The sequence below is a fragment of the Chionomys nivalis genome, chromosome 23 (genome assembly GCF_950005125.1).
Source record: "Chionomys nivalis chromosome 23, mChiNiv1.1, whole genome shotgun sequence".
Taxonomy (NCBI): Eukaryota; Metazoa; Chordata; class Mammalia; order Rodentia; family Cricetidae; genus Chionomys; species Chionomys nivalis.
Window position 1 is genome coordinate 5,536,845 of NC_080108.1, and position 27,120 is coordinate 5,563,964.

Sequence of the window (27,120 nt, forward strand, 5' to 3'; positions counted from 1 at the left end):
CAGCGTTTATCCTAAACTTTGCTACGCAGATTGAATAAGCCATGCAAAGTGAGAAAAGCTAACCCTCAAAAACTGTTACATGTTCTCATTTCCACAGACTGTGGAGAGGATCCATTCATGTCCATTAGAATAAATGCACTCCAAGATCAGCAACAATCTAATTAACATATGGAACAGTAACATGTAGCAAAACAGAAATTTCATGCACAGGTAGTGAGCTCTGCTTCTTCCATGGGATGCAAACTATTGTATTATCATGGAAAATTAAATCATCTGTATTGTACAGTGAGAGGCATGATGACAGTGTATGTTCAAATCACTCTGCAGAACCTTGTACATGTCCAGTTTCCAATCAATCCTTAATAATTGAGAAAGATGTTCTGTCTTCCCATATTCCAACTGGATGGTATTTGATAAGCTGTTTGTTTTCTGTCTACATCTAAAGTTTCTTTCCTCTTAAATATTGGGTCCGTGAAAACTGTTTTAGAATAGGAAGAGAAAAAAGAAGGTAATAACTATTTCCTTCTATTTATTTCCATACCATATGAGCTTTACAGTGTAGAAGCTCCTCAGTGAATGATTGCAAGTTAACATCAGAGATGCTATTCAAAAGTTCCTGTCTTGAATACTGTTTTAATCTCGGGATAAAGTGATCTTGCCAGTTTCATGTTGCTTTTATCCGAGAGAGCACAAGGCTTGCAAACATTCCCATAACTGAAATTTATAAACTAATGGGTCAAGTTTTTCAAGAACAGTAACACTGACCCTTAAAATTAAGTGTGGCCCAATAAGGAGAGCTCTGGTATCTGAAAGGAGCTACACTCCATGAGCAGTGATATAGGCAGCAGCCTTACCTCACCATTATCTTTCCATCTTCAAGGTATGTTGGGATATGCAAGTTGACTTCAGTTAATTCTGCACCTCACACCTCTCATAAATGTCTGTGTTTGGTAAAGGGAAGTGAAGAGTACAGGCATTCACATTAAGATAAAGATGTCTTCTTTGTCAAGTGCACTTTGGGAACTCAGGCTCGGCACTGGAAAAATGCTTAGCTGGAGAAACATGCAAATACTTCATTATGCTAATGTGCGAGGGGAATCTTCAATAAGGAGGTGGAATTTGCAGCATTTGCCAAACTTGTCTGATTATAGGAAATTCTATATGCATAATGTGATATGAAACACACCCTGAAAAATCCTCACCTAAATAAGAGAAAAATGAGGGCCTAGGTCAAAGCGTTTGTAGTATTTAAGCCATGTTAAGAAAATGTATACCTAAATTTTCTCCTTGTCTCTTAGGACTCCGTTTTTCTCAAAGTTAAATGTAGACATTTTTGAGTTAATATTGATGCTTTTTACATTTACATTTTGTTTCTAGATAGAATGTACATAGATGATAGATTTATGTGCATGTATGCAGGGAGGTGTTATTTGTATATTTATATGTTGTGTGTGTGTGTGTGTGTGTAGTTACAAGAAACTTAGAAGGAAAAAAGGGTTGTCATACTCTGAATGTTTGTTTACTTCCAAATTCCATATCCAAACTCTAAATCTATCATGATGACATTTTGGATGGAATCTTTAAGAGGTGACAATTAGGTAATCAGAATACAAATCTCATTTACTAGATTAGTGTCCATATAAGAAGTAACCACATGCTAGCTAGTGATGTTTCCTTTATAATTTTATATCATGCATTATTATTGTCTGTGTGTGAGACAGTGTAGTGTGCAAAAAACCAGCACATTGTTTGGTCAAGGGATAAATCTCAGGAGTTGGTTCTGTCCTTCCCCCTGTACGTGGATTTTAGGGATCAAGCTTCTGTCATTGGGCTTACCAGAAAGTACTTCCACCTACTGAGCTATCCTACCTGCTGTCCTAGCTACCTTTAATTTCCAACTTGACCCATCCTATATCTATCTAATAGGAGACGCAAAGATCAGATTGACCTGTGGGCATGTATTTGGGAGATTGTTTTTATTCAAGGTTAAAGCAGAAGAGCACAGTCTACTGTAGTTCCTAGGCAAGTGGTTCTGGTCAGAAAGGGTAAACTGACTGAAAATAAACCTGGGAAAATGTCCTCGAATAGTCCAACAAGCAGCGTTTCTCCATATTCCTGAATCCAGGTCCCTCCCCTGAGTCCCTAACCTAATGGATTGTGATACGCAGGTGTGAGCCTTCCTTCCACAACTTGCTTTTAGTCGGTGTTTTATCAAAGCAACTGACAGAAACTAAGACACCTGATAACTCCATTGTGTGATCATACAAGCAGCTGATAACCTGCAAGGAGGAAAGGAACTTTTCATGTGGAAGACAGGTACTTGAGAAATGCCCTGCATTCTTCCTTCATACGCAGAACGCTATCGATGAACCAGGAAACGGAAGTGGGGCTATATCAGATATCCAATCTGATGGTACCTTGATGACTTCATTGTCCCTACGTGGTGAGAAATAAATGTTTCCTATGCATAAGCCACACGGCGTATTCATATTTAATTAGAGCATCAAGCAAAGACACAGTTTATGTCTGAAAACAGATATCATGCTCCCCTCTTATGTTACGTTCTGTTGTACCTTTTTATACTTCACCCCAACATTTTAAAACTTTCTTTCAACTGATAGGAGAGTTTGAACAATTGATTAATAGACTATAAGTATTTCAATCCTGAAATTAATGCCCTTATGCAAGGCTCTGTGAGTTGTGCCACATTATTTCCTTGAGATAATATGTCAGTAAAGAAAGTAATAACATACACTTTCATGACTACCAGATTATTGAATTACATTATGGCATAACACTTAGTGAGTTATTAGTTTGCTAAAAGAAACTCTTTTAAGTATTCTATTAATTATTTAATGCTCATGAAACTCTGTATTTATTCTCATAATTTTACTTTTATAAATTAGGATATGAATCACAGAAACAATAAACACGTTTCCAAAATTCCCTCAACTGGCTAGGAATAGAGTCTTATGTACAGGCTGACCAAGTTCAGGGTTCCGCTATTTAATCACACTGATATAGTAATTAATAAAGTGAATGCATATGGATATATATATTAAATACTATGCTAGAGTTCAGAAATTCACTATCAAACTCATATATCAGAATATTAAAGAAATTCCTAAATTCAAGGAACAATGCTTGCATATTTTTGTCTTGCTCTATAAAGTGTGTACTAACAAGGAAGTCTTTCCATTGCTTCATTCATACTAAGCTTTGGAGGCAAAGAGTAAGACATATGAATACATTTCCAAGACCCAGATGAAAAATAAATACCTTTAAGAAGACAAAAAGTTGAAGCCCAAGAGTTTGAGGGTTTTTTTGGGGGGGTGGGTTGGCTTTCTCCATTTAACCCATGCTCTTCCTGTTTGTTTTAGTGTTGTGTTTAGAATTAATCCAAATTATATAAAAAATAATGACAACAGTTCATAAAGTACTGTTCAACGAACAAACTTCAATTTGCCTTCTTACAGTGGTTTCTTGTGGAAAAATGTGGGGTAGATGCTAATACTATCTGCCTTTTGCAGATGAGGGAGTTGAAGCTTAGAGAGAATCAGCAAAGAGTGCGAAGTAAGCAACACTATGGGAAAGAGTTCATGTGCAAAGTAGGGAAGGGCTGACCCTCATGCCTGTCTGCTCACTAATTACCTACCACACCCCCTTCCCCCTTCAGTCGCATCTGCAAGCTTATCTTCCTGTACACTGCTCTTCTGTGTCTGCAAATATGAAAATGCCCACCAAGAAAACTTTCAAGACCTTTCCATTGGAGGCACCGAGAACCCAGAGAGAGATGGAAATTAGGTCAGAAATTTAATGTAAAACAGAGGTCAGACTCGACAGACCTTATCTATTGAAAAGCAGCAGTTTAAATAGCTGAAAGTCCTTTCTCACATAGAATAATCTCTGAGAATTCAATTCAGTTATATCAATGTGATTATGAACTATGTAATGACTTATGGAAATTTAAAGTTGGGAGCAAACAGATTGATTTGTGCTCTGCTGACCAGAGCCTATTCTGTAGGAAAGGGTATAAATTTTATTTTTATGTAAATCACCTGAAATGCAGCTCTTTCTTCTAAATTATATGAAACTGGCATTTGCTCGTGTGCATTATTTCCTGGGCAGCGGGAACCTTGACTGGCACCTGAAAGCCCAGTGCAAATGCAAAAGTGGATGGAAGATGAGGGGAAAGTATTAGAGACAGGGGAGGATTCCATTTTCAGTTTTTCAGAAACTGACAAATGCCTTGAGGATTCATGCCTATTTAATGCTTTATTTTAAAAAAGAAAAACTTTACCATTAGAAGTCAGCAAAGGTTAAAATTCGGTATGTTTGATTTTTTTTCCTTGATTTGGGTAATTTGGTTTCTTCTGTCTCTAGTGTCCATATATTCTCTATTCTTTAAAAATATATGTATTTTATTGAGAGCCTCCTATATGAGAATAGCTTGCAGGATCAGATTGGCAGAAAATGAAAAGTATAAAGTCCCTCATTATCATGAATCTCCTGCCTAGGTAGAAAGGCAAATAAATCCATATGCTTGGAAATACTGCAGCTAGACAAAGGTAGTGGTGAGGGAAATGAGGAATATCAAAAGATGTCATTTTCACTCAATGGCACATCCCTCCAAGGAAAGATACTGCTTGGGAAATACATCTCACTGGTTGGAAATCAAGACACTTATATATCCCCCAAAGCCACTCTTGATATCAGAAACAACAGCACAAAACTATACAAACAGAAATCAGTTTTTGCTTTTCAAAACTCATTCTTCTGTTATGTTTGAAATTATTTTGTTAATATCATAAAAAGTTTCATTTTGTGCCCCGATCTGGTGCTCAAAGAGCAGGGATCAAAGTCTGGGACTTGCATAATGACAAAGGAACGTTCTGGACATTGAGTTCCAACTAGAAATATGCTTTTGTCCCTGTCATCATAACTGCAGTTGGGCCACTCAAACAATCTGATACCACCAAAGACAGAACCTGGGCTGAAGAGAGACTCAAGAACCTGACCATGCACCCTTGATGTCCTTAGTCTTGTCCTCAACCTCTCTTCCTTCCACTTCAATCCACAAGCAAGACATATAAGAAGGATTTAGATGTTAAAGGAAGTTTGATTGTTAAAATTTGTGAAGATAGCTCCAGTTAGCTTCTGACTTAAGATGTTATCTTCTCTTCCTTTTCTAAGAAATAAGACTTGTGTGTGTGCAATATATATAGCTTAGTGACCTTTTAAAAAGCACATATACCAGCCGGGCAGTGGTGGCGCACGCCTTTAATCCCAGCACTCAGGAGGCAGAGGCAGGCGGATCTCTGTGAGTTCGAGACCAGCCTGGTCTACAAGAGCTAGTTCCAGGACAGGCTCCAAAGCCACAGAGAAACCCTGTCTCGAAAAACCAAAAAAAAAAAAAAAAAAAAAAAAAAGCACATATACCTGTGCACATTTTATACAGATGAAAAGGAGAAAGCTGAGAGCAACCGAGAAGTATCAGCTCCCAAAAAACTGCTGTCTTAGTCATGTACATGTTCCTATTTACAAAAGTTGAATTTTTGCTTGCTTTTGCTTCTGGTGTCTTGTAATTAATATCATATTTGGGAGATCAAACTAGGCATTTATTTTGTTTCTTGTCACTACTCCTTATTAGTTTATTTTATAAATATACCAAAACTTTATTGAATATTACAGTCAGTAGATGTGTCAATTTTAGATTTTCTATGATAATCAATGCCATCATGAGCATTCCATATGTATATGGTACCTACAGTTTCAATGCTGTGTGTATGTGCTCCTCTGTGTATATGTATGTGGGCTTGTTTGTAGTAAATACTGATAATTTTGTCAACAGTTTCTACAAGTTGGTCCACTCCCTAAGAATTGATTAGTGTTGTTCGCCTTTATTTTCACCAGCCTCAATAGTTTCCATCTTTTTAATATTGGCATTCCTGGCGGGTGCAGAGGAACACAGACTTATGGCCTGAAGTTATGTTTTTCTAGTACTGAACAGAAATTATTGACTGTTAATGGTCCTCACTCATGATTCTCCTATTGCTGTCATTAGCATTTCTTTTTTTTTATTTGGATTGACTTTGCAAGTAGGTAGAGTCACCTCACAGTGCCTGCTCTCTGAACCTTAGAAACTGATATATATATATATATATATATATATATATATATTATTATAAAAATAATAAATATATTATTACAAAAAGGATGACTTTATAGACATGTATGGACAAGATCTCCAACCAGTCACATAAATCTTTATTTTTTTTACTGTTTATCTAAATGTTTGCCAAATGTACAAATTTGGTTGACATTCTACTTGAAATTTTTGTAAAAATTTTGTTCCTTCACTGATGTTGGAACTCACTATTTCTAGTAAAATTTGTGTTTAAGCTTAGCCATAGCTAAAATTCAAGAAAAAACTTTAAAAATCTAAAATGATTTTGTTTTAGATGTCATTTATACTCTACAATTTTGTCTTGCACAAGTGTCTAAAACACTTCCTTCTCTTGCAGAAGACAAAGTTTTGGTTTCTGTCACACACATCAGAGGATCACAACTGCCTATAACTTAAATTCTAGAGTATCCAACACTCTCTTCTGCCCTCTGTAGTAGCTGTACATACCTGGTGCTCTTACATACATTCAGGGATACACACAAATAAAAATAAATCAAAATACTAAAATTTTCAGAGTTCCTCTTTTAAAGATTTCTGAACATACAATGTAACATGAAATTGCAAGTTAAAAAACTATGGTATCCTAGAAGTACTACCAACTTAGAAATACTTCAATGAAAATATTTTAAAAGGTTTGTGTTTTACCAATTGCCTACCTTCTATAGCTCTTCACTTGGATGATATCGAATCTGCATGAGATCACATTCGACATCAGTAAACACTGAAGTCATCTCACTCCAGTGTAAAAGCACATATCCAATGACTTAATGTAACCATCTACAGTGGGAGAGAAGGTTCACTGCTTGTCTTTTAGGATCCCAGTTACCCCATTCAGAATGATCATTTCCAATTTCTGTAACTGGAATTTACCTGCATCCTGTAATTCCGTTTACCTGTAATTTTCATAATTTCATTTATTTAACAGTAGAGTAATTTCCATCCTGTAAATGTACCACTTTCCCTTTTTCCATGCATTAGCTGATGGAAATGTAGACTATTTCCATTTCCTGACTATTGTGACTAGAACAGCAATAAGCATGCATGAGCAATTACCTCTCTAGTACTATACAGATTTCTTTCAGTATATATGCAAGAATAGTGTAAATGGAACCTATGGTAGAACTATTTCTAACTATTTTTGTGGGAACCTCCACAATGATTTCTATAGTGGTTGCATCAGTTAGCACTTCTACTAACCAGAGTTATATCAGCTCTCCAGGGTTCATTGGAACTCAGAGACTGAAGTGTCAGTCACCGAGCCTGCATGGGTCTGAGTTAGGTCCTCTACATATGTTATAGTTGTTTAGTTCAGAGCTCTTGTGGTACTCTGAATAGTAGGAGTGTGCACGACAGGGTTGTCTGTTATTCTTTTGTCTGCTCCCTTTCTTCCTACATGGTTGCCTTGTCCAGCCTTGGGATGAGGGTTTGTGCCTAGTCTTGTTGCAGCGTGTTATGCTGTGTTTGGTTGATATCCTTAGGAGGCCTTCTCTTTTTTGAAGGGAAATGGAAGAGGTATGGATCTGGGGGACAGGGTCAGAGGATGGGTTGGGAGGAGGGGAGGTAGGGTAAATTGTGATTGGATGTATTGTATGAGAGAAGAATAAATTAAAAAGAACCATGAATATTAACAAAAACCCCAAACAAAATGAGTAATTCAGATATTTTAGAACTGATAATTATGCACATAAGAAGAAAACCACACACACAAAAGAGAGTATGTAGGCTGAGAGTGAGGCTGTAGAAAGCTTGCCACTCATTCATGAAGCCATAGAGTCTGTCCCTAAGGCTGCATAAAAGTAGCCATGGAGTCTCAAGCCTGTGGTCCCATCACTTGAGTCCTGGAGGCAAAAGCATAAGAACTTCAACAGCATCACTGGTTACTCAATAAGTTCCAGGTCAGCTTGCACTCTAAGAGATCTGGCTCAAATAAACAAACAAACAAAAAGCCTGAGAATTATTTAGTTGTAACCTAATTCGTGTCATGAAAGACATTGCTAAAAAAGAAAAATATTTCTATTATCTTCATTTAATTAAAATCAAATAAAGCTCAAAAAAGACACAATGACTTTCCCAGGGTCACACATTCAATTTCTGGGACCATCAGCATGAGCACCTGTGTTGTAAGAGCACTTACCTTTCTACAGTTTCTTCTGTAATAGCTGTTATATTGGGTAATGTAAGTTTCCTTACCCTTCAGTTTCTCTGTTTGGTTAACATGAACTTCTAAAGATACATTTTCAGCTAAATTATTAGGCATGAGATCATTTTTATTTTTCATTTTCTAGGATAAGGTCAGAAATTTTCAAGCTTCCATAACAGTTGTTAGCCTTAAAATCCACAATGACTTCCAAATTATCTTGCCAAATGAGTTCAGCAACAAACGCCCCAATGGTCATAACATTAATATAATCATAAAAGTACCATTACATTAATTAGAGCTTTGTAAATGCTGTAATTAAGATATTCAGTGACAGCTGTCTTTGCTGTCCCCAAGTGTTCCCAAGAAATCTCGCAACACCACTTATTTCTGAACCATCATCTGCCTGGAGTTGGGAGAAGCCATCTGTTAGTATATTTGAAATGTTAAATGACAAAAGAGTTTTAAACAATTACATCCCTCAGAATGATTTTTTGGTGGGTGTGGGGGAGAAAGAAGCAGTACCTGGCAAGTGATTTTTAAGGAGACCCAGATTGGGAGAAAACTGGATGTGTTTTTGCACTTGCATCAGCATCCGAGGGGGTTAGCCGTTTTCAGTACGAAGGCCAGTGGATCTGACCTAGCTCATAGCTATCTGAGTAAGGGCCAAATATTGAACCTCTCTGAGACTATGTATTTGTTGTTATAATATGGAACCATGGTAAATGAAGGTAAACATACCAACTTTTGATTAATATTTAGAAAATAAAAGGAAAAATTTCAATATAACCTGTTAAAAAATTTCTACCAAAGACGAATTTTATTTCAAAACACATAAGAATGTGGCCCAAGACAATATTCTTCTTGCTTCTTTCTATTCAAGGGCTTTGCAAAATATTCTTTTTTCAGTTCACAAGACCACATCACACACCATTTTAATAGATCTGAAAAAAATGAAAGTACTACTTAAGTGATAAGGAGGAGTTGAGGGCCTCCGATTCTGCTATAATCTACTATTCCTTTGCTATCTAATACTGTTGCTACACTTCAGTGCACCTCAGCTAGAAAATGATGAAAAAAAAGCTAGACCTAATATATAACGTTACTACTAAAACTATAAAATAGCAATAACAATCTGTTTTATTTTCTTCTCTTATTCTCACCCTTGATGTGTCTATTATTCACGTTGTTTTTACAAGTTTCATGGAGTCAGCACTGCTCACACCCCATTGACTCCGTTGAAAAGTAATCTATAGCGCGGATGGCATCATTAAGGCAATTTCTGGAGACAAGGAGACTAAGTCTTAGGTTAAGTGCACTGTTCAATGTCGTATTGCTTATACGCGACAGATTAGAAACAACGCTGAGTGCTTCCCACCAAGGGGAATGGTTTTTAATAGTTTTTGCTAATACTTGAAGACCTGAATACTTCCCAGTGGAAGTATGAGCTCTGCAGAATGAAGATCCAGTCATCTTCCTGATTCTTTTCATAGGTCTTGTATGGACAGGCTCTTGACATTTGTTTCTTTGCTTTTTCGGTTTGAGACAGGAATTTGCTTTATTGCCTAGGCTCGTCTTCAACTCAGATCATTCTGTTCTAGAGGTGTAGAACACGTGCCACCGTGACAGTGTTTAATGATATCGAGGTTGATGAAAAATTTGAGACAAGAAAAAACTGAGTATCTTGATCAAGATAATATAGCTGTTAAGACAGACGTGTTTCAAATAAGATGTTCTAAATTACTGTAATATATTTCTTGGCAATCACAGAAAAAAATGATGGGGGGGGCTACTCAAAGGAAACTAAAAATAAGGAAGAGCCTGCAGTTGTAAAGGTGGTTTTATTCAATAAAGTGCTTATCACAAAGCATGGAGACCTGAGTTTGAAACCAACACCCATGGAAGAAACAGGAAATCATGGGATCTACAGTTCCGGTGCTAGAAGGAGCACATGGAACAGGTGGTCTAGCCAAATTAATAAACACCAAGATTAGGGAGAGACGAGTCTCACAAAATAAATGGAGAGTGACCATGACATCCATATCTGGTCCACACACACACAACACACACACACACACACAGATACACATGCTGGTACTTGTACCACATGTGAAAAAGCCTGCACAGAGACACCAAAAAACCCACTATGTGCCAAAATTTTACCCATGGTATTCTTACAAAATATTGACCTAAAATCTGACTTAATTTTTTTCATCTATCATTTTTTCCTTCCCACTTTCTCTTCTTTACTTTCTTATTCATTTGCCTTCTGCCCCTTCTTCATGTATAAGTCTATTGCTGTTACAGAGTTTGACACAGGCTACAAATTGTATGGAATATCAACAGCACTACTGTCAATTAATTCCACATAGGCAAGTTGGATTGGAAGTTCTTTGAATCTGCTTGCTGTCTCCCACAGAGTTCCTTGTATCTTTATCAGGTAAACTAAGCAACTTTCTCAACCATGATCAAGTTCTAACTGCAAAGGTTGAAATATTATTATTATTATCATCATTATCATCACCATCACCATTACATTTCAGACAGCTATTCAGGGTGCAAAGAGTAAGACATTGCAGCATGCTCAGCTTTAAATGACACATTTATATCATAACCCATCCTTGTAAGTCTCAGGGATTTTCTTGGAAGATGTGTTGGAAGGATTGTAAGAACCAGGGGTGGTGGCTGACTATAAAGAAACAGAATTTTCTCAACATAGCAAGTCAGTTGAATGTATGAATTACAGCAATTGAGACAGCATAGTGAAGGCCTATGCAAGCTCATATAAGCAAAATTATGGACGGCGTGAAGAGGACATGAAGACTCACCACTAACTGAGGAACTGCTGGCTGTTGATACCTGCCAGTATAGGGAGATTACATTTTTATTAAGGATGCAATGGCTGGTGTGTTGACCATGCTCCAGTGAAAGCCACACCTGGAAAGTATATGGGCACTACACATTGTAGTTAATGGGTTACAAAAGAAAAGAGGGCACTTTGGGGTAGGTTGAGAAGTCGGGATAGATCTGGGTGGAAAGATCTATATTGTCCAATATTCTCAAAAAACTGATAAAATGATTTGATTTCAAAACTGAAAAACATTCTAGTAAGCTTATTGAAACATCGGCTTGGAAATATTCAGGAAAATCTTGTTATTGCATCTTCTCTTACATGAGGGAATTAAAAAATGAAACGGTAGGACATAATAAAATTGTATTAGTGCTTTTATATTAATATACAAAGTAATGGACTTTACCATAGGAACCTCATATATGCTTTGTTTTTATTAATCTGACTCCTCTGTTCCCTTCTCCCAAACCAACTACTTGGTATCTATGCATCTGGCCATGCATCTCCTCTTGCAGTTTTCAGAAAATAGACATTATAGTTCATGATGCACTAAATATATATATATATATATATATATATATATATTTACTGCCCAAAAGAAAACATAACTTAAGCATTAAACTGTGGGACAATGGTTTCACCACGTAAAATTTTGTTTCTTGTACTTGTTTAATAAAATGCTGATTGATCAGTAGCCAGGCAGGAAGTATAGGTGGGGTGACCAGGCAGGAAGTAGAGGTGAAGCAATGAGAATGGGAGAATTCTGGGAAGAGGGAAGAGTCAGTCTGCAATCGTCATCCAGACACAGAGGAAGCAAGATGTGATTGCCTCACCCAAAAAGGTACCAAATATGTGGCTAACACAGACAAGAATTAAGGGCTAAGATAAGTTATAAGAGTTAATAAGAAGCCTAAGCTGATAGGCCAGTCTGTTTATAATTAATATAGACCTCTATGTATTTCTTTGGGACTGAATGACTGTGCGACCTGGTGGGACAGAAATCCCTGTCAACAAAATGGGAAATGGATAAGAGATATACGGATGTATTTTTAATTCAAACTAAAGCATCAAAAATAAATATTTACTAAAAGCTATAAATACCAAGGTAAATGAATCAGAATATGAAGGTCAAATTTAAGGTTGTGCTTAAAAAACACTAAAACTGTGAAGATAGTAACAGAAAACACTGAAAATTAAAAATAAAACTCAAGATAAGTCTCATTTATTATAAATAAGAAAATAAATAAACAGTAAGAATGAATGCAATAAAATTCTCCTGAAGCTAAAAAGTCCCATACTTATTAAATGAAAGAAACTGTTAAATTTTTATCAAATTTACCTGATATATATATATATATATATTAGACACAATTGTGAGTAGTACTACATTAAGTCATTATCAATAATTTAACACTATGTGAAAATAATCACTACTCTAAACATTAGTGAATTTCAGAGTAAGAGGGGATAAATATGATATTTAAAAGTAACTGCTATATGCTTGTCTTAGGGTTTTAATTGCTATGAAGAAACACCATGACCACAACAACTCATAAAATAAAACATTTAACTGGGGTCACTTAACCTACAGTTCCAGAGGTTCAGTCCATTATCATCATAGTGGGGAGCATGATTGTGTGTAGACAGAGGTGGGGTTGGAGAAATAGCTAAGAGTCCCATTTCTTGCAGGCAGCAGGAAGTCTACTGAATTCACACTGAGGGAACATTAATCAAAAGAAACTTCAGAGCCCACCCCCACATTGACACACTTCCTCCAACAAGACCACACTTCCTAACAGTGCTGTTCGCTTTGGGGGCCATTTTCTTTCAAACTACCACATTCCACTTCCTGGTCCCCAAACACTTATATCCATATCATAATGCAAAAAAAAAAAAATTGATTTGGTCCAACTTCAAATGTTTCCAGAGTCAATAGCAGTCACAAACTTCTTTAAAAATCCAAATCCAAAATATCTTCTGAGATGCATGGCAATCTCTTAACTGTAATCTCCCTGTAATAATCAAAACCAAATAGCAGATCAAATACTTCCACATATAATGGAACAAGATATAAATTACAATTATAAAACTCAGGGAAGGGAACATAGCAAGAAAGTACTGGACAAAAGCAAGACTGAAAACAAACTGGGCAAAACCCAAACTCTGCATCTCCATATCTGATGTCAAAACGATTTTCAGATCTTCAACTATGTTCTGCTTTCTTGTCTATAACACATTTCTTTCTCTTGGGCTGTTTCCACTCCCTGTTAGCATCTTTTCTAGACAGGTATCCCACAACTATGGCATCTCTAACATAATGGGTTCTACAACCAATCCAGGCTTCAACTCCACAGCTTCATGCAATGGCCTCTCTGCTAGGCCTCCCTTCAAGGATGCCCCCAATGCATGCCTGGCATCCACAGCTTTCCTTAGGGGAAAATGTCATAGGCTGTTTCTTTTCTATCCTTACCTCTAAAGCCAGAACCACATAACTGGAGCTGCCAAGTTCTGCTCCTTACTGGGGCTGAAACATGACTCCGTCATTCAATTATATCTTCACCAGCTTTTTGTCCTTCATTGCCTAAGCTTGACTGTCCTGAAACTTGCTTTGTAGACCAAGGTGGTCTCAGACTCAGAGAACTTCCATCTTCTGCCTTCTGAGTGCTGGGATTAAAGGTATGCACCACCAAACCCAGCTCCATGCTCTTGTTTAGTACCTTCCACAAGTTGGAAATTTAGCTGGATGGGGTCTTGCCATGAAGTCACAACTCCCTTTATTCCATTTCTTAATCTGTTTATCTCTTTGATCACAGGATTTAGCTCTGTCCCACTTTTTGGTGCTCCTTTTCTCCACATTTATCTCTAAACAAATTTTTCAAAGCTGAAAAATAATCGGTATCATAATTTTGTTAAAAGTACTGTGGTGGTTTGAAAGACAATGCACCCCAAAGAGAGTGACACTATTAGGTGGCATGGCCTTGCTGCAAGAAGTGTGTCATTGTGAGGGTGGGCTTTGAAGTCTCTTTGGATCAAGTGTCCCTCAGTGTGACATTAGCTGACTTCCTGTTGCCTGCAAGACGCAGGACTCTCAGCTATTTTCCCAGCACCACCTGTAAGGCACCATGTTCTCCACCATGATGATAATGGGCAGAACATCCGGAACCATAAGTGAGTGACCCCAGTTAAATGATTTACTTTATAAGAGTTATTGGGGTTATGGAGTCTCCTCACAGCAATAAAAACCATAATTCGACAAAAGTTGGTACTAGGAAATGGGTATTATTGTGATAGACTCTGCATTTTGATTGGTTGTGGTTATCTGTATTTGTGCCATCTGTTGCAAAAAGAAATTTCCTTGATTATCATTTCCTCACTGAAAAACATACAGAAAACTAGTTATGAGAACCACTAAAATTCCTTTTGGATTATAAGATATTTTTAATCAATACTTTATTAGTGTACTTCAATAAACTGGGCCTTTCAAGAGTCCATTAAAATGCATATTTTTCTGACAGAAGAAGCAGGACTTTCCAACACTTCTACTGGACTTAAAGAGAATTCCAGCATTTTATAGCTAAAACAGGCTTTGGAAGATCGGATGTTCTTTGTCAAAAGTGACAATAGTGTGAACAAAGCTAAATAACTCATCCAGTGTAACGTGCTTTGTGTAGATAATGAAATCAAATTCTTGTCTCCGTTCCCCTCCATCATTGTGTTTATCTTTGCTGCTAGAGCTGAGTGCACAGCAAGAAAGTCTCGTGCCAGGTCAGACATTTTTAGAAGTCCTTTTCCTTCTGAGTGACACTGTTGATTTTAAGGTATCTATATTACTAAAGTGAAATAATCAAAGTGCTTAACGCTCTCCAGAATGTCTCTGAAAGTCATAAAACCCCTTTGCTAGCATTTTTTTTTCATGGGCTTACTCTCTTATTCTAAATTATATCTTTTAACAGTCTTTCCAGGGACTAAGGGAATTACACTGAGTCAATACCATTACATTCATAATTCAGGTATCTGGAGTATAAATTATGTTTGCTCTTGCTGCCACTAGTCATTGCTCAATTTTTAATAACTTATTGGACTTTTGATCAATTTCAGGGTCATCCACCTTAAACAATCAGGTGGGTCCTCCCATTAGATTTTTGAATGCTGTAAAGAACAATGGCCTATGTTTAAACATGTAACACATAGTCAAAGTCAGGGCAAACACTTTTATGCCTCAACACACTCAAACATGAGAATTACCACAATACTCATGTGGGAATGAGCTAGAGATGTCAAAAAAGGTCATTTTCGATGGGATTAGGGGTTTCCAGATACTACGAGTTCATGTACTTTAGGCAGGAACAAGAAATTTATAACCTCTGAATTCATTTGAATTCTTCATAATGAGTGTATTTTTCCTAAATATCACCTACCAGTGGTAAAATTTCACAAATGATAGCATATTTTTTAATCAAGTGTCTTAACCTAAAAAATAACTTTGGGAAGATAGAGAAATCATGCTGAATATTTCTCATGCAGCAGTTGTGAATATGTAGGCATGGCCGTGACCATCGGAGTTTACAGTGCTACCCAAAGACATGGTGCTCAAAACACATCCTCTGGATCTTATCTTGATTCTGTCACTTCCCTTTGCAAATCTTGGCAACTCACAGACTGTATCTCTATTTTTCAATCATTAAAATACAAAAAACAGTAAATGTAAGAGGCCATCGTAAACATTAAATTAAAATATGTATTTTAAAAACTTTGCTCAGGTTATCATTATAGGACCATAAGTACAAATGAAATATTTTCCTTATTTCTTTTTTACTCATATCTTCACATTGTTTTTATCATCATCTTCTTAAGATGCCTGGTTTATTGACTCACATGATGTATTAGTTGACATTATGAAGTCAAGATCTCTGAGAATCTATAACCAATGGTCTTTCTCCTTAAGGCTGACATCAAAGTTTTGCATAAATAGCCACATATTCTCAGTTTCCAGCTGTAGCTCTGGTCTTTAATTCAACTTACAAATAAAGTCAATAGTATCATTGGGAGCTTAGACGAGTAAGACATTTTGTGTTTGTCTATTTATGTTATTGATAGACAAGGAATGTATAGAAATGCAAATATTGTCTTCAAAGCACTGACATCCATTTGCAAACATAATTAGCTTCAATTGAATCTCTTCTTACAGTCAATTATCAATTCCCATCCTCTAAATCTCCCAGTGAGTCCTTGAGCAAAAGTCAAATTTATTATTCATTAATAATCAAAATTGCAAAAAAAAATGATGCATTGTCTTGTTCATCTCAGAGAACTCATTTCATGAAAAGCAACTGCTAAGCAAATACCCTCAGAAAATGCAATGAATCCTGTGGGGAACAAAATCCACTATGTAAGTGTAAGGTTGCGATAAGCTGGAGAGCAGTCTTACAAAACAAGATTTAAAAAAGTAAGATAAACTACCAGGAAAATACCCTAAAACCAGGTAAGGACTTTAATAAATAGAGAACAAATAAAAAGGAAAACATATAACAATATATTTATTCAGCCATTAGCTCTATGAATGTTTGAGCAGTGGTTTCACAGAGCCACAGTTGTGAACAATGAAAACAGCAGCATCTCTCTCAGTGCCAACAATATAACAGTTTAGCAACATTGTCCTTGTGTATTTCTGCAACTTAATCAGTTTTTCAATTTTCTTAACTTGATCTTTATTGGTGGAGGGCAGCTGGCTTAGCATGTGGTGGTGAGCGCTATTAATTTGTAAAATACATTACACAGCAGCAGCTTAAAAGAATCAATAAAGTTATTGTACGTCCTGACTCATCAGGTTCTTGTTTAGATTACCAATGAATATTTTTACATAAATTTGAAGAGTAGCAGTAAACGTAAAATCATCTGCATGAAGAGACAGAGCTGACAAGTAGATATATAAAACCAACTGTGATAATTAGGTGAACAAATTCTGTGTATCACACATATAACTAACATATATCTCATGAAAAAAGTACACAATAAAGACTTACAATAGTTTTAAGAATGCCTTGACATTTTAGTGCACCTCCAATTCAATGTACTCTCCTGCTGTTTCTCTAAGTTCTCTGCAATATGAGATATACAGAATGGACCAAGTATATGCTATCATGTTGGTGCGATGACAACATATGGCTTATTTTCTTAAAATTCAGGTCACTTAAGATAAGACTATTTAGTCATGTTATTTTGTCTAATTTTGAATCTTAGCCACCCATCGAGATAAAGTGTGACAGTAGTCTAGAAATCACTGAATTCAGAAAGCTGCAGGAACAGTTAGGTAAACAGCAATAACAATCAAAATGTCACCCAGACTTATTGAATACCTACAATAAAATAGAGGCCTCTTAGAATGTATGATTATAAGCACAACTCTCCAAAATGTTTGCATGCTATATGTGGAATATGACAATGAAAATTCATAGAGAAATAACAGGTGTTTTGTATGTATAGAAAAGATAGATCATGAAAAATATTTCATTCCCTATTAAAAGGATTGCACTTTATTGAGAAAGACAAAATCAACCAGAAAGCAGCTTTTCCCTGTTATCATGATTAGTTTGTAAAGAAAAATAATTATAAAGTTAAGATAGAACCACTTTTGAAAATTTTATAAAATGTAATTTGGTCATGTTTTTTTCCGTTAAACTCCCCCAGATCCTCCTCCCCACCTCTCCGTCCATCTTCAGTTTCTTCCTAATCTTGCATACTGTGAATATTTGTAACTAAGATTGGTTTAATTGATTGGCCAGTAGCAAGCAGGAAGTATAGGTGGGACAACTATACCCAGAGGGAATTATGGAAAGAAGAATGGTGGAGTCTGGAGTCACAAACCAGATGCGGAGGAAGCAACAGATGAACATTCCATGCTAATAAAGGCACTGCCATGTGGAAAAGCATAAATAAGAAATATGGGCTAACTTATAATGTAAGAGCTAGTTAGTAATAAGCCTGAGTTATTAGCCAAGGATTTATAATATATATTAAGCCTCTGCACCAGTTATTTGGGAACTGATAGACAGGAAAGGGACTTCTGCCTACATTCTAGCTCTTAAACAACAACAACAACACAATACTAAAACAAAACACAAACAAAAAACAACATGGAGTCTGTTTTTGTTGATTACCCCTAAGCATGAGGCCTGCTCTGAGCAGGTTTGATACACCCAATGTCATTCCATTGTAGAAAACTTAGTTTCTCTGTCACAGGGACAGATACAGTATTTAAATACTCAGAAGGAAAAATGCAACAGGTCTTTCTTATTTGACATAATTCAAAGACAAAAGTGAGAGTGGGGTAGTTAACAAGGACCTCAGGCTTCCAGTTTAAACAGGTGACTAAAAACTGATCTTTCTTCTTAAATAAATGGGAACAATGTATGTATCACTGTTATTGAATTTAAGGAGTGATTTCACACATAGATTTGTCATTTTAAACTGTCATTTTAAATTTTTTATTATAATAAACTTCATTATAAATTTGAAGATCAATAAAACATCACACAAATAAATTAAACAAACACAAAGTCTGTACATCTTAATGAAATTTTATACAGTTATGTCGCACAACGCGCCCCCGTGTCTGCGCTCTGTGTGCAGGCACCCAGTTCATGAGCTTCGGGCAAGGGACAGGAGGTTAAAATACACAGACACACACAAACAGAGAGACAGCGACAAGGGTCATCCTTGAATTCCCCAAGAATGCTCCCTTTACTGTGTTCAGGGGCATATTATATAGAGATAGCCATGCCCCAGCCAAACCCACCAGAAACCACTCTCCTGCCATCAGGAACTCCTGAATGTCTCGTGCTCAGAGCAGCTGTAGGCACTCAGATCAGGGGATTACAAGAAATTCAGGATCTGGGATCTCACTGCTCCCAACACAGTTATACTTGGCATTCTAAAGAAAGACTTTTATACTTCCCATCACACCTAGCAATAACACCTATGAACCACAGCAATGTCCACTATAACATGATAACCCTAAGGGAACAGTTATGTACACATACCCTAGTGGTAATCAACATCTCTCTAACTGAACTTAAGACCCAATAAACTGGAGGACAAATCATGCCTGGTACAGGAAAGCTAGCCAACTATCTAGGCTTGTGAATCTGTGGATCCTGGGGAAGAACCTACAGTACCATTCTACTAAACCAGCATCATATCTAAATGCATTCTATATATTTATTCTTGTGTTGAGAGGTATTCTTCTACTGAGAGGGAAGTGCAATCTTCACCCCTCAGCAATGAAACTTCTCTTTGCAACAACTGTAAACCAATACAGAATAAAAAGCCCAATCAAAATGCAAAGTTCTGCAGCCCATTCTCAGGGGATATATCTGCAAAATAATCCCCACAACTAAGGCTCACAGAAAATCCCAGAAGTGGAAAAGAGGCCAGATGCAAGCTTTCCATTGGCACTATAGTATAAGAGGCAGGTAACTTAAAAGCTACTGGTGGCAGGAGTTCCTACAGCACGCCCAGACCTGTGCCAGGCCTACATATGCTGCCAGAGTCTCTGTGAGTTCTTATGTTCATCGGTCCTGCTGTGTCTGGAAATTCTTCTTTCTTTGGTGTTCTCTTTTCCTTCTGGCTCTCACAATCTTTCAGCCTCTGCTTCTGCAGGGTTCCCCGCAGCCTGAGGGGAGGGATTTTAGGGAGACATCCAATTTAGGATTGAGTGGTTGAAGGTTCCACTCTGCACATTGACCAGTTGTGCGTTGCTGTTAGTTCTCATCTGTTGTAGGAGAAAGCTTCCCTGATGATGGCTGAGTGAGACACTGATCTGTTGATAAAGCAGAAAGCAAGTCCTTCTATTGCTATGCTCCATCGGCAGTAGTAGAATGTACTTCTCTACTGTCTCTGGCCGACCTAGCCTCAGGTCCTTGGCCACATGAGCAGTGTCAGATTTGGGTTCCAACTCGTGCAGTGGGCTTTGTATCCAATCAGGAATCAGTTGGTTAGTCGCAGGAGATTTATACCACCAAGTGATATCATACCTGGTAGACAGGTCACCATTGTAAATCAGAGTTGGTAGATGGATTGGGGTTTACCTTTCTCCTTTGACAGCATGCAAAATACCACCCAATACCATGTACACAGGTCAGTAGGGGTGAAGGTGCTATGTAGGCACCAGCTCAACTTCTCCATGCTCAATGAGTTGTGTAGGTATTATCTTCAGGAAGAGGGCCTTACCATCAGTTTGTGGAGAGGAACCAATAGCCTTAGAATAATATGTGTTATTTGAGAGTGTCCATGGGACCTTTCGACCAACAAGTCAAGTAGATGTAAGGAGTTCCCAGAACTGTAGGCTTCATTTGGTGAAGATGTCTAGTTGCAGTTCCAACTACCACAGTCATTCAGCTATACCCTTCCAAGCATGTTCACATATGTACATAATTTATGAAACCTTTATTATATATGTTCCTATGTGACCCCCAGATACCCATAATAAAATATTCCTGAACTCTTTAAAAGATGAAATCATAAATTTCTCGAGTCAATGGATGGAACTAGGAAAAATCATACCGAGTACGAGGTAACAGAGAATGAAAAAGACAAATATGGTATGTATGCATAAATGTGGATACCAGCTGTTAAGTTTTCAATAACTAGGCTACAGTCCACAGAACCACAGAGGTTAGATATAGAGTAAGGGATCAGAGTGGGGAGGTGGATGACCCTAGGAAGGGAAAATAGAACAGACAATTGTAGATGGATGGAAGGGGTTCTGGAACTGAAGGATTAAACACGAAGATGAGGGAAGCAGTGGGTAAGGTAGGTATGCAGAGAGGGACACCTAAAATTAACGGTTGTTTACTGTTTATAATGTACACATATATGTATGTTAGTGCATGTAGTGTTTATGAAGAGTAAAATGTAGAAATAAACAAAATGTTATTCTAGGTCTATACAATCCTAGTCCGTAGAGAAAAATAGAAATGGAGAGATAATTATGCAATAAAATGGCTTCTTTATAAGTCTGTTTATCTGTGGAGGAAATAAGTACAAGAAGGACAAAGAAAAAAATCTAACGATGAAGGAAATTCTGTGAGGTACTTTGGGAGAACTATGAAAATGCCAAAGCATATAGATTGAATGAAACAGTGGTCCTTTTAAAAATATACCACACTGTTTAATTCTGATTTTGAAGCCATGTTAAGCTTTCTTTTCATGATGTCCCAAATTTCCTGAATGTTTGGTGTTAAGAATTTGTTGGATTTAACATTTTCTTTGACCAATGAATCTATTTCATCTATAGTGTCTTCAACTCCTGAGATTCTCTCTTCCATCTCTTTTATTTTGTTGGATATGTTTGCATTTTTTATTTCTGTTCATTTACCCAGCTTTTCCATTTTCATAATTCCTTCAGTTTCTGTTTTCCTTATTGCCTCTATTTCAATTTTCAAGTCTTGAACTGTTTGGAATCTTTGTTCACCTGTTTGCTTGTTCCTTTTTGGCCCTTTTTGAAAGATTTATTGATTTCTTCCTATTTTTATTTGTCTTTTCCTCCATTTCTTTTAGACAATTTTTCCTTTCATCTTTAGGGGTCTCTATCATCTTCATAAAGTTACATTTAAGGTTGTTTTCTTCTGCTTCTTCTGGTTGGGATGTTGAGGTTTTTCTTTTGTAGGACCTCTAAGTTCTAGTGTTGCCATATTGCTCTTTAGCTTGTTGAAGGTCTGGTTGCACTGGCGCCTACCCATCTCTTTCTCCAGCTGTTACAGGCAGTGTCTTTGCCTCTTGGTCCAATCCTTGTTGTTGGTCTCTGTGTCTCAGGGATTCTCTCTGGAACTGTTGCAGTTGCTGTGCCTCGTTAAGTTGTTCTTGGTCCGCTCTGTGCAGGCACTGTCTTTGTCTTAGGAAGCCACTGAGGTCTCTACCAATGGGTGGTTTTGGGGTAGAGTTTGGGGCAGATTACAGGGTCCAATGTGGGGTGTTGGAGCAGCCTAGAGACTGGGCTCTCCAGACGTGGGACTGGTCACTCCGTGAAGTCCAATCTGTGTCCAAGAGAGCCTCTCCAAATAATAGGTTTGAGTAGAATTACAAATAACGCTTTTGCTCAGTTTCTGAAAAAATAAAAAGATCAGTGAAACAGACACAGATTGTATCTGTTTCCAGGAAGTCTGAGAAACTTTGATGACTTTGTTTATAGTAATCTCAGAAGAGGGATAAAAATAAATGAAATAAATATTTAAAAAAGATTTGGCAGTGCTCATAATTTCACTTCTTTTAAACAGTCGTCTCCTGCTTAACTTTAGTTTTATTAATTTGTACATGTCTTTGTTGTTTGCAACTGAGTTTTCTCACATGGGATCAAAGTCTTAAAGATTTTTTAAGAATTTACATACTGCATAAACATCAGCTCTTCTTTGTTGTCCACATTCATTTTAGCAATGAGTGTTTTCCGATATAGTACTATTTTAAACTTGCACAAATCTAACACATCTACACAGGACAAAGTAACACATCATTGAATTATTTAACAACACTATTAAGATGCATCGAGGCAATGTCAAGAGTAATCTGTATTCTGGGATTAAAGACTCTTAGTTCCAGATAAATCGTTTTCTGAAAGAAAAAAAACAGATAAAACAGAAAATGGGATTGTCCTGTATGAAAGTCAGGATTCTGTCTTGACACACAGGACTATGCTTTAATTCAAGGTCTGCCAACAAAGTTTTAGCTATCAGACATAGTAAGTACTTAGTAATCAGTCTGGTGGAAAGGGAGCATTTGAGAACAGTTGCAAGTTTAGAAAACTCAAGAAATCTGTAAACAATTTTATACTCATTCACTTTATGTATGGAAATTGAAGCTCAGATTGAATAGCCCTTTATGTATGTTAACTTCCAGTATCTTCTATAGATCTAGACACTATACCAAAGGATGTTTCACTGCCATTGGTCATAACAAAGGTGTTGTGCATCTATAGCTTTTCTAACTACTTAGTTCTTATGAACATCTCTCAATATTCCCTTTACACATTTTAACCACAGTTCTGTAGCATTCCTCTACACATTGCATAAGAAGTTTAAGAAATAAATACAGGACCAGGACATGATTTTAAGGGTTAGATTGGGAGTTTGGGTACACTACTTCCTCAGAAGATCTATTTCATGAAGGAATGTTTAAAATTCTCAAGAAGAAATTGAAACACTCAAGTTTCAGAAATTTCGAGTTAAACTTTTATTTCAAACTAGAAGTCTCTGTCTTTTCTAATTAACTTTATTTTGGTTTTCTGAATTTCCTTTTACACAGTATATAAACACATGTCTTTGTTCTTCCTGAATCAGATAACATGAGAAATTCCTCTCTTAGTTCCTAGGACAACAAAAGTTCTATTCGCTCTTCAAATATTAGCTTACATTACCAGAAAGTCTCTTTCTAATTGACCTGTCCTAATTTGGTTTTTCTTTTTTATCATATTTCAATTAATACATTTCCTGCTTAGTACCTGGTATCTAATTTATTTCTTCCTTCTTCATTGTTTTAGTACTTGTTTGTCTCATAAAGTTATTGAGCACAGGAAATATAATTACTTGGCTCACCTGTTAGCATCAACCTTGAGTCTAGAAATTGAAAAACAGATTATTAATTTAAAAACAACAAAACCCTCAGGATAAGGACAACACAGCATCAAGTATACTTGTTTTGTGAAAGCAGAAAATAAATGATCTACTTTGCATAATTAAGCCAGGTCAGTTATCACTTGATACCATAGTAACAGGCAAAGAATTGCTCAACAAAAGTTTAAGACAATAAAGAAGTTTCTAGCATATGAAACGTAAAACCAGAGCTTCACACTACTTAACTATTCATTTTTCTCTGCACACTCACACACACACACACACACACACACACACACTAAACACAATTTGAAAAGAATAAGGAAAGGATATAAGACAATAAACCAATGGGAAAAGAGAATAAAATAAGGAAAAAATAAACATAAAAATACCTCCTTCATATTTTAGATGAAGTCATTTTCTAATATTAAACATTAAATGTAGCTTCCTAAAAGTAAAATGACAATTTTAGCTCTACAATTTTAACAGCCATGATCTAATTTAATCAATTACTTAACATTTTTAAATCTAGATAATCATAATTCCTAAGTACTCCATTATGTCAATATAAAAACTTTGATAAAATGTTACTTGTATAGATTATTTTGTACTCTTTCCCTCATCCTAGAATCCTAGAGTCATCAGAAGCCTGTCACATCAAAGCAGGACACAAATTTATTAAAATCACTTCTGACATATTTATTTTCTATCCCATTATTATCTGCCCATGGTTTTATGACAACTTCAAGTAGATGCAGTTTGAATCTTCTTGGTTGGTTACAGTTCACCCCATTTGTGTTTCTATGAGAATAGGGCACTTTAGGTAAACTTTAGGCACTTTCTCCTTGTTGAGAAAGGGATTTCTTCTTCAGTAACATTTGGCTCCCTCTCTGATATTCCACAAAAAAGTATAAAGTGCTTAATGCTTTGTCTGCAATGCAGTAAGGTGAAGGAACAGAGAAAATTTATACTATGCTTCTGATGCAGGAAATATTAAATTGTTGCCTATTTTAAAAGAACTACAAACAGTATATGAATTTCACCTCCATATTTATGTTTTCAAATGTCTTTCAGTTACTAAATTTTGTGTCTTCTTCCATCCCTCTCTACTTTCAATCAACTCCAGTATCCACTGTCAGGTTGCTTGGGTGACGGTTACCATGCATCAAATTGGATCCATACCTCCCCCCTCCCCGACACACAACACACACACTCACACATGGCTGTTCTCAGGGACAGTCTGCACAACACAATGGAGAGAATTTATACAAAATGTGACCTTTTGTATGTTGATATTCTCACTGAAAATCCTTTGGGTCATCTTTCAGAGGAAGCTCAACCCTCTTAACCTTGACTTTTCTCACCAGAATTTGCCAGTTTTTATTGATCTTCCAGGTTCTTTCAAACTAGCAGTTCTTTCATTCCTTTAGACAATGAATTCTCCCTTGCTGACTAGTTAAGTATTCCCAAACCAGCCATGCCATCCCACTCCTTGCCCAGTGATTTATCCCATGCCCCAATTCTTCAGCTGCTAATTCATTACTTCATTTTAAGGACCTTTTCCACTGTTTAGTGCTCTGCACAAGGTGGCCATTACTCTATGAAATGATATATTTTTATCACAGTATTTACGTACTTGTTTATGCCCAACCTTATTTATTCCGCTATGAACACTACAAAGAAAGAGGCCATTCTGTGTGTTTTCATAACCAAATGCCTAACACTGTGAAGTAGGGAGGAACATTCATTAGGCAAATGTATGAAGGAAGAAGTATTTGAATTATTGACATCCTTAAAGCCTTATAGGTATTAACAACAATGAAATTAATTCAATGAAATAAACTATGGCTCGTGCATTATTTGTGTATAGTTACAAAGCTAAACTATTCCCAAGACAAGCTCTTCCCTTTAGGTCAGGATGAAACAAAGCAGATTTATGTTCCATGGTGTGTTTAAGAACCTCTAAGTTAATTTTGAATTAAATGAGTATGTATAGGTCTAGCGACTAAATTAAATTCTGTGCCAAAGAGCAGGCTGCAATAATGAAGACTTCTAAAAAATCCATTTGAATGAGAATAAATCATTGGTTAGGCATGGAATAATTTGATATATGTAAGTATGGAATAATTTGATATACGCTGCTTAACAACAAAAAGTAGATGCAAACACATGCTCAAAAGCCAGCACAATGAACCCGAGTTCTGGTCCTGCAGCTCTCTGTCTGGGGCTGAAGCCAAAGTGATAGTATTGAAAAATAAGTGAAAATGTCACTAACTTTGGAATAACATGAATGCAACAGGCATATTTCCTCAGTTTCACTGCACATCATTATTAAACAGCACATTTAATACGTGGTGATTCATCAAGGGAGAAATTCAGGTGAAAGGAAGTTACTGATTCAAGTTAATGACTTGTAGTACATGAAGCATTAAAATAAAAACACTTGTGAAACTGTTGTCTGTGTGCTCCTCTTTTGCAAGTGCCTCTTAGTTAAAAATGCAAACTTCCGGGCACTAATCCAAAATTGTTGCAACAGAATCTGTAGAGCTGAGAGATCTAGGAATATGTTTTCCTTAATGTTTCATACACTTTTGCTTAATGGGTAATTTTACAGAAAAAGTTGAAATGGTTGTTTTTAAGAATATGTACAAAATAGTATATAAACTATTTCAATTGCAGAAGACTTTTGGCTCTGATCTTGCAGATATAGGAATGGAATTAACCATTTTTTATACCATTTCAATCAGTGTAAAGCAAAGCTAGACCAAATAGCCTGAGATCGGAAAGCTGAAAATGTAAGCTCTTATCAATACTGAATCTCGCACCATAAAAATGATCATAGTCCCCCATCACAGTTTTGACCTCTTTTCTCATATTCTCACTTCTCCCACTCTTCGACGGGAATTTGGGAGCTCAGCCCAGTGCTCTGTTGAGGGTCTCAGCCTGTTTCCATCAGTTGCTAGATGAAGGTTCTATGGTGACATTTAATGTATTCATCAATCTGACTACAGGAAAAGGCCAGTTTTGGCACTCTCTCCACTATTGCTTAGGATCTTAGTGGGGATCATCTTTATAGGTTCCTGGAAATTTTTCTAGTGTCAGGTTTCTTGTCAGCCCCATAATGGCTTCCTCAATCATGATATCTCTTTCCTTATTCTCTGTCTCTGTCCTTCCCAGCTCAACTATCCCATTCCTTCATGGCCTCCTATTCTCCTCCCCCACTCCACTTCTCTCCTCTTCTCTTTCCATCTTCCCTTCTCCCCCCACCCCTATGCTCCCAATTTTGTCGGAAGATCTTGTCTATTTCCCCTTCCCAGGTAGATCTACATATGTTTTTCTTAGT